Below are 6705 nucleotides of genomic sequence, written 5' to 3' on the forward strand. Positions count from 1 at the left end.
TCAACACAACTGTTACACTCTAGGGACGAAGATCGAAAATCAAGTATCAGGAAATGTTAGGTTCCAGAAATACGCAATCTCATTAATGAGTTGAATGAGACAGGAAAAGCAGTCCGTAACACCCTGAAAGGTTGACAAATAAGTTGTCGATGTCAAGAATATTTATGAAAGTTATCGTTACAGCTGACACTTACAAGGAAAGAGCGCTAGAGCGATAAAACATTCTGTTGTGAACGTAGAACCTTGGGGTGTCTTAGATATTCGTGTCACGGCGGTACCAATTTCGAACATCACAACAACAAGTCTATCAAACAATCTGCGGCCAGAGCTGCACCGGAACTGACGACTGGGTCAGCTGACCTATACCAGCCCAGCGATAGTCACTCAGCGATATCAAAGACGTTCGGGTAATCGATCCTAAATTCATGCCACCCAAAGATACTTACGAGGTTATTAATATGTAACAGGATACTCTTAAATGGAGGTATTACCATATAGCACGTCAAAACTCGTACGTGGAACTATCACCTAGCAGTGCACGATAGACTAAAGAAAATAATACAAAGAAACGAAACGTCAATACTTTTGGACAGACATAGTTTCGTAACATCTGATACAACATTTGATTGCAATAAAATTAATAGTGATAATATGTCATGCTGTGAATACTTTTGGACAGACATAGTTTCGTAACATCTGATACAAGATTTAATTGCAAGAAAATTAGTAGTGATAATATGTCATGATGTATAGATTACAGCTGCCAACAAGATGGCAAAATTTCTCTTATAATACAATGACAGCGAATGAAATTGAAAATTTCCCTGTATAAATGCACTAAATTGCAAAACACAGTCTTATTATTTAACTTATTATATGAATTATAAAAGTGTTTGTACGTAGTTCAGGCTAGACAATTAAAGGCAAACTAACGACTTAAAAAAAATCTTTACAATTAATTTTGTACCAAAACTGATCAGATATTAACTTTGAGTAAAATGAGAACAGCGACGTTTAAAATCGGCCCAGCATTATTGCCATCTTAAGTTAAATCCATATGCAAGTATGATAATGTACTCTGATCAGTTTTATACCGGGTCTTTCAAAATTCATGTCCGATAGGACAAAGTCTACTGCAGTGCCTGTGTTGTTCAGAATTACGACGCAGTGTTCCTTCTGACATGCACGAGTGTCCGAAGGAACAGGCACAGGCGACTACAGCCGTTGCGAAATACAGGGAATGTATTCGCAGTTGCAACTATAAGAAACCGTCTGCTGTATAACTGAATAACGACAACAAAGATTTGTGGCGGATCGGGACTCGAACCCGGATTTTCGGTTTACCGCGAGCGGTCGCCTTAATATTACGCTATCCGAGTACGTCCCACGGCCAGACCCAAATTTCCACATGTCACCTTCCAACCTGCACTTCTACATCGATTGTGTATATGTCCGTGCAAGGGAGAAATTTTAATTGAAACTCGCTTACCCGGTGTCGGCGAATAAAGTGTGAACGACACAGGCACTGCAATATCGAATTTATTCGCCGACATTGGGCAAGCGTGTTTCAATTCAAATTTCTCCCTTGCACGGACATATACAAGGTGAAAAGTATTTAAACCGACAAACTCTGGGAGGTTATAGGAGTCATCAAAATAAATATTTTTCCCTAATGTCATTTTTTCCTATGAGGAGTATTTAAACCGATAGAGGAAGATTTCTCTGGCGGCAAATTAATTAAACCAACAAACACTTTTCCATTTTTTTATGACCAAGAGACAACAACTAGGTGGCCAACAACACCGACCCACACATTAACGAAGAACCGCACTTGATAAGCGCTAGTAACCGCGGCATGTGGGTTATCCTCACTCCAAACATGCGAATTGTGCATGTTGAAGACTCCACCACCCTGGAACGTTGCTTCATCGGTAAACAACACAGAGGAGGGAAAATGTAGGATGCATTTCACACTGTTCCAGATACCACTGGGAAAACTGTGCTCTGGGTGGATAATCAACTGGTTCCAGGTTTTGGACGCGCTGTAAGTGAAATGAACGTAACAATTGCTCTCGAAGGACTGTTCTTAACATTCATTCGTCTGATTCGTCCCCATGTCACGTGCAATTGCACGAGTGCTGATCGAAGGATCCCGCTCCACATGCTGCAAGACAGCTTCCTCAACTTGCAGCGTTCTTACCGTGCGACGGCGTCCCTGTCCAGGTAATCTGCTAAATGACCCGGTCTCACGCAGACGTTGGTACACAGCAGCAAAGGTCGTATGATGCGGCATACAACGATTAGGATATTGTTGTTGATAAACCCGCTGTGCAGCTCGTCCGTTGTGGTGCGTACTACGTAGCGCACCACAACCAACCATTTCAGAGTACTCACTCCAGGTGTATCGATCCATTAGTAAACAGAGACGATGCACTACTACACTGGTGGACAGCAGTTGCCTACAACTGAAGAGCGTAATACGCTCTCTAACAACTGAAGATCGTAATACCGCCTCTAACAATTGAAGAGCGTAATGCGTCCTCCACCGGTTTAAATTATCCTCATAGGAAAAAATGACATTAGGGAAAAATATTTGTTTTGATATCCCCTACAACCTCCCAGAGTTTGTCGGTTTAAATACTTTTCACCCTGTATACAATCGATGTAGGAGTGCAGGTTGTAGACACATGGTTGACGACATACGGAAGTTTGGGTCCGACCGTGGGCGTAATGGTGATGGTTCAAATACCTCTAAGAACTATGGGACTTATCACTTGAGGTCATCATTCCCCTAGACAGGGGCCACACAAACGTGTGGTTCCTGAAGAGGGGCAGCAGCCTTTTCAGTAGTTGCAGGGGTAACAGTCTGGATGACTGACTGATCTTGCCTTGTAACACTAACCAAAACGGCCTTGCTGTGCTGGTACTGCGAACGGCTGAAAGCAAGGGGAAACTACAGCCGTAATTTTCCCGAGGGCATGCAGCTTTACTGTATATGTGGTGCTACAGAGAATGCTGAATATTAGATGAGTAGATCACATAACTTATGAGGAGGTATTGAATAGAATTGGAGAGAAGAGAAATTTGTAGCACAACTTGACCAGAAGAAGGGATCGGTTGGTAGGACATATTCTGAGGCATCAAGGAATCACCAATTTAGTATTCGAGGGCAGCGCGGAGGGTAAAAATCGTAGAGGGAGAGCAAGAGATGAATAGACTAAGCAGATTCAGAAGGATGTAGGTTGCAGTAGGTACTGGGAGATGAAGAAGCTTGCACAGGATAGAGTAACATGGAGAGCTGCATCAAACCAGTCTCTAGACTGAAGAAAAAAATGGTTCAAATGGCTCTGAGCACTATGGGACTTAACATCTATGGTCATCAGTCCCCTAGAACTTAGAACTACTTAAACCTAACTAACCTAAGGACGTCACACAACACCCAGTCATCACGAGGTAGAGAAATTAGACTGAAGACCACAACAACAACAAACCTACCTAACCTAAGGACATCACACACATCCATGCTCGATGCAGGATTCGAACCTGCGACCGTACCAGCAGTGCGGTCCGGGCTGAAGCGCTTAGAACCGCTCGGCCACAGCGGCCGGCATGTAATGGTGAAGCGGCCGCTCGCGGTAAGCGGGAAATCCTGCTTCGAATCTCGGTACGCCACAAATTGTCACTGTTGTCATTCCATTACACAGCTTACGGTTGTCGATATTCGCAACTGTGGATGCATTTCATGTATTTGGTAACTGCTGTAGTCGGTCCAGTGTCTGTCGAAGGAACATTGCATCGTATTTCTGAACAACACAGCTATTGGCCTTGGCCTGTGTCACCTCCGCGTCCGGCGGTTGATGTATCTACATCTACATTTACACTCCGCAAGCCACGCAACGGTGTGTGGCGGAGGGCACTTTACGTGCCACTGTCATTACCTCCCTTTCCTGTTCCAGTCGCGTTTGGTTCGCGCGTAGAACGACTGCCCGAAAGCCTCCTTGCGCGCTCTAATCTCTCTAATTTTACATTCGTGATCTCCTCGGGAGGTATAAGTAGGGGGAAGCAATATATTCGATACCTCATCCAGAAACGCACCGTCTCGAAACCTGGACAGCAAGCTACATCGCGATGCAGAGCGCCTCTCTTGCAGAATCTGCCACTCGAGTTTGTTAAACATCTCCGTAACGCTATCACGCTTACCAAATAACCCTGTGACGAAACGCGCCGCTCTTCTTTGGATCTTTTCTGTCTCCTCCGTCAACCCGATCTGGTACGGATCCCACACTGATGAGCAATACTCAAGTATAGGTCGAACGAGTGTTTTGTAAGCCACCTCCTTTGTTGATGGACTACATTTTCTAAGGACTCTCCCAATGAATCTCAACCTGGCACCCGCCTTACCAACAATTAATTTTATATGATCATTCCAGTTCAAATCGTTCCGTACGCATACTCCCAGATATTTTACAGAAGTAACTGCTACCAGTGTTTGTTCCGCCATCATATAATCATACAATAAAGTATCCTTCTATCTATGTATTCGCAATACATTACATTTGTCTATGTTAAGGGTCAGTTGCCACTCCCTGCACCAAGTGCCTATCTGCTGCAGATCTTTCTGCATTTCGCTGCAATTTTCTAATGCTGCAACTTCGCTGTATACTAAAGCACGTGCAAAAGAACTAGCTTGTACCGCCAGCACAACGGGAGAACAGACAAAACGTATGCACTATTTGTTTCCCGCTTTCCGCATTTTCCACGAAATTGGGAGAGTTCTTTGCACAAAGCACGTAATCGTTATTTCGACTTTTGAATTTACACGGCGGACGACTAGTTTGATCCTTGACATTACCAGCAGTCCCCGACGATTTGATCTTTGACATCCAGGCAGTTTACCGCCTTTGTATCTACAGTCAGCTCTCACATTAATCCCGTACTTCCGTTGTAGAATCAGTTTTCCGAAACGTCACTATCGGTTACACGCGCATCTATAAGGGGCAGTCAGTTTGAAACGAGAGAGGTGGAAAAAGAGGTGAATTTTGAAACTACTATGTTCGGTCAAGCAGTATGATATGAAAATATACCATCTTTAGCAAGACACTCCAGAATACGGTTGTTCTCATCTGTGGCTTTAAAAAAAATCCATTACGTCTGGTGAAGCACTCATATGTTCAGCTGCTTTCACAAGGTCTTCAATATCACTCTTTCCTTTATCTGCAGCGGAAAATTCTACAGTTCATAACATCGCCGCTGTTGTGGTCGAGTGAAAATTGAAGACGCCACTCCTCCCCATCGACTTCCGAGTTTGCTCCAACGTTGGCTGACGTGGGCACAGTCGTAATAGAATGTGTAAAAGGGCGACTTCGAACATATAGGTCTAAATTCAAAAATAGTCCTCGCCAGTCATAATCTACTGAAACATCGGACATTTTTAGCAACTCGGACATTACGCCAGGCAGCAGTAAAAACCAGGACTGTCGGGGCTAATCCCGGACGTACGGTAAGCCTAAACTTAACCCTTTATAAGCACAGTAGCTTCGTAGTAAGTACGTCAGACAATGAAAACGGTTTAACTGTTAACGTTATGTTGTTAAAATTTTCAGTATTTTGAGGTTAAAATTCACACAAACGCCAATTTTACATTTTGTGAATGTAAGAACAGGCGGTTTTTTGCATTGAAGGACGATTTTAGCCAAAGTTTCGCTCTGTCTCTTAGATGGCTTTTGTAAGCCCTGTATCAAACTGTTCGTCTCTACTTCCGCTGCACTGCTGTGGATCTTTGTAAACAGCTACGGCTTAGAACCTCTACATCTTGACTTGTTCACTTAATTTTTCTTTTGTTAGCCTTGCAATTTCGATGTATTTCTAAAAATGTTATCAGTAGCAGTGCTGCTGGAACCCACAATTCTGGTAGGAAGTTGAATGCGATAGAGTTACATTAGACGAAATTCCAGGGGCTTAAGAACAGATACCAGTAAACTCTTGATTCTTCAGAAAATTGAACTCCCATGTATAATACAGCTTCAGACGTCTGATACTATGTAACCTCCGACCGAATAGACCTCGAAAGGTCCAACGGTACTGACGGATCGCCGTGTCATGCCCAGCCGATAGGCGTCACTGGATGCCGATATGAAGGGCCCATTGGTCAGCACACCGCACTCCCGGCCGTATGTCAGACCGGAGACCCTGTTTCCCAGTTTAGTAGCTCCTCAGTTTGCCAACAGCGCTCGGCAGACCGGACGGTCACCCATCCAACTGCTATCCAAGCCCGACAGCGCTTAACTTTGGTGATCTGACCGGAACCGTTGTTACCACTGCGGCAAGGCCGTTGACCTAGTCAGTAACGAAGCTATATTGGGTTACCCGAAACAAATTGTGTGTGAACGAAGGGACATAATACAGAAGAGAGCAATCGAATGAGGCGGTGTAGCTGTTAGGACACTGACATATTCGCGACGATGGAGCTGCTCTGTCCGGTCATTCTCATTTGGGTTTTCATAGATCGCTAAGCCAATTGGCGGGAGCTGTTTTCTTTTTTTTTTTTCAAAGCCACGACCGACCACTTGTTCTACCTTCTTAAAGCATGTTATATATGTCATTGTGAGAGGAATAAAAAGACATCTGTCTATATAAATAAAAATCAAGTGCAGCGTGTATGGAAGATGAGAACAACTCGACCAATTTGGCATTTTTCTTTCTTCT

At 43.8% G+C, this 6705-nt stretch overlaps 1 pseudogene; it reads right to left on the minus strand.

The window, feature by feature from the left end:
• Positions 1-6218: 6218 nt before the first annotated feature.
• LOC126110031 (5S ribosomal RNA) lies at positions 6219-6336 on the minus strand (annotated as a pseudogene).
• Between the last annotated feature and the right edge of the window lie 369 nt (positions 6337-6705).

This window comes from Schistocerca cancellata, chromosome 12 (assembly GCF_023864275.1).
Source record: "Schistocerca cancellata isolate TAMUIC-IGC-003103 chromosome 12, iqSchCanc2.1, whole genome shotgun sequence".
Classification (NCBI taxonomy): domain Eukaryota; kingdom Metazoa; phylum Arthropoda; class Insecta; order Orthoptera; family Acrididae; genus Schistocerca; species Schistocerca cancellata.